This window comes from Lithobates pipiens, unplaced genomic scaffold (genome assembly GCF_037356315.1).
Source record: "Lithobates pipiens isolate NorthernLeopardFrog02 unplaced genomic scaffold, aLitPip1_a1.2 Scaffold_30, whole genome shotgun sequence".
Classification (NCBI taxonomy): domain Eukaryota; kingdom Metazoa; phylum Chordata; class Amphibia; order Anura; family Ranidae; genus Lithobates; species Lithobates pipiens.
In genome coordinates, this window is record NW_027507791.1 from 150,412,382 (window position 1) to 150,415,474 (window position 3,093).

Sequence of the window (3,093 nt, forward strand, 5' to 3'; positions counted from 1 at the left end):
GTTTAGATAAGAGAAAAAGTTTTATTAAATGTAGTAAAAACAATCAAGAAAATACAAAAATTAACCAAAATACATATATTGGCTGCCATACAAAACAGTATGTAAAATCCAACAATTAATTTGAATAACCATATTCTTGGCAGTTCAGATGGAAAATTCCCGACATGTTTCGCCTATTATTAGGCTTCTTCAGGGGAGCCAATAATTGGTGGAAGAGAAATTGTTTTGTTTAAAATACAAAAAGAGTTCACTATAAATGGAGAAAGACAAAACAAAATTAATGGAGCCGGTCATATACAGAAAAGTCTTTCTCCATTTATAGTGAACTCTTTTTGTATTTTAAACAAAACAATTTCTCTTCCACCAATTATTGGTTGTTTAAAATACAAAAAGAGTTCACTATAAATGGAGAAAGACAAAACAAAATTAATGGAGCCGGTCATATACAGAAAAGTCTTTCTCCATTTATAGTGAACTCTTTTTGTATTTTAAACAAAACAATTTCTCTTCCACCAATTATTGGCTCCCCTGAAGAAGCCTAATAATAGGCGAAACATGTCGGGAATTTTCCATCTGAACTGCCAAGAATATGGTTATTCAAATTAATTGTTGGATTTTACATACTGTTTTGTATGGCAGCCAATATATGTATTTTGGTTAATTTTTGTATTTTCTTGATTGTTTTTACTACATTTAATAAAACTTTTTCTCTTATCTAAACATTTATATACTTCTCTTTGACTATTATCAGCACCGTAACAGTCCCGTCCTTCTTTTTCCATTTTTCCTTATCTATAAAGTAAGTGTTACCCCCAAAAGAATTAAAAACATAAATAAATACATAAAAGAACAAAAGAACTCACCCTTATTGTCAATGAAAGTTATTTATACCACATATGTATGTTATATGCTCAAGTGTACATTGGACTTTCTGTGATTTGATTTATACTACTGTACTATATATTTTGTACCGCCTTTTGTACCAAATAAAAAAGTTTGTAAACAAAAAAAAAAAATATTTGTTTTAAAAATCTCACACCAGCTAAATGAATAATAAATAGAGCCGTGTTAAAGTCCAAAAAATAAGACATTTTACGTGTGTTTTCCACTCCAAGTAAATTTCCACCATGGTGCTGCCACGCCAGAAGGCGTTATAGAAGTTAGAAGTTATATAATGCATGGACCGATCACTTCCCCTCACTGGTAAGTTTCACCTCCGGTTGTCAAACAAACGGCTAAGAGGATGGACATATAAAGTGTGCAGACCAGGTAATCCCCCTCTCTTCATCAATCATCATCCGTTTATAGCACCCATGTTAAAAAAAAAGAAAGAGCCAAGCGCTTCTCATAGGATAAAATCCAAATAATGCGTTTAAAAAAAAAATTTGAACTGTATTCACATATATTGGAAAACAACAGCATTGTACACAAATAACTCCATCTGGAGCAGTATAGCAATACATCCTGGGACACTTCTGGGGACATGGTGATTGGGCTGAATGAAGTAAGGCAGAGACAAGCTTTGGAATATAAATTAAAGTTAAGTTCATTTCCAGATTTATACTTTTATTATTGAACATAGGATTGCAGTTGAGTCCTTCTGAACAGTATCTTCTTTAAAGTTCCTTTCACTTCATTGTTCCTTATACTGTAAATGATGGGATTAAACATCGGGGTCACCACTGTGTAGAGAATAGACACTATTCTGTCTCGTTCCACAGAATAACTGCCTCGAGGCCTTAAATACATAAAGACAATTGTACCATAGTATAGTGAAACAACACAAAGATGGGAGGTACATGTAGAAAAGGCCTTCTTACACCCATTGGTGGTGTGCATCTTAAAGATGATAGAAATAATTTGTACATAAGACAGTAGAGTCAACACAAATGCACAAAAGCCTACAATTGCCCCTGAGATGTACACAGCTATTTCATTCCACAAAGTGTCCTTACAAGAAAGTCAGAAGAGTGGAGGCATCTCACAGAAGTAGTGATTGACTTGGTTGGACTTACAATAGGGAAGTTGGAAGGTGATGACTGCATAGAATATAGAGTTTAGGAAGTTAAAAATCCATGTTACAGCTGACAATATTACACAAAGCCTCATATTCAAGATGGAGTGGTAGCATAAAGGGTTGCAGATGGCTATATATCGATCATAGGCCATGATTGATAATATTATGCATTCTGTTCCACCCAGAGCTAGGTGGAAATACATCTGGGCTGCACAACCCAAGAAAGAAATACTCTTATCTTCAGACAAAGTGTTTATCAGTAGCTTGGGAACAATAGTAGTGGAGAAGCACAGGTCAATTAAGGCAAGGTTACTGAGAAAGAAGTACATAGGAGTCTGCAGCTGGGTGCTAATCCTTACCATTATAATTATAAGAACATTTCCCAGGACTGTCACCATGTACATCAATAGAAACGTAATAAACAACAGTGGCTGAATGTGTGGATCGGTGGATAAACCAATAAGGATAAAGCGATGCGGAAATGTTTGGTTCATGTACTCCATAAGGTTTTTATAACGAAGTAGAACAATAAAATTACATATAAAAATCGAAAATGCCTAGCATGACAAAATTAGAACATTTCAGTAGAATAATTGTGACTGCATTTGCAAAAAAAAAGTTTTAACGTATATTGCATTTAATGTATAATGCAAACTATATATATATATATATATATATATATATATATATATATATATATATATATATATATATATATATAATTTTATTTTTATTTTTTTCTTTATTTCTTTTTTTTCTTCCTTTTTTTTAATTCCATTTTCAGCTTTACGGTCTAACTACTCCTTTGTCCAAGTGCCACACACTGTTCATTTTCTAAGTACCCTGTCATTAGTTAGAAATATTGGGGCCAAGAATCATCAGGAATAAGACAATGGCTTAGGTTTGAGATTCTGGTTTGGGTGCAGGGGGCTGAAATCTTCGGAAATCTTCGGTTTTATGGCCTTTTACTTACAATGAGGATATCCTTATATTTCAAAATCCACACTACTGTCACAGCTTTAGGAAGTTTGCAGGGCAGAAAAAGGAACCATGACACATTTCTGACTATAATGATT

At 33.4% G+C, this 3,093-nt stretch overlaps 1 pseudogene; it reads right to left on the reverse strand.

The window, feature by feature from the left end:
• Positions 1 to 817: 817 nt before the first annotated feature.
• On the reverse strand, positions 818 to 2,570 carry LOC143943293 (olfactory receptor-like protein OLF3; annotated as a pseudogene).
• Positions 2,571 to 3,093: the final 523 nt, after the last annotated feature.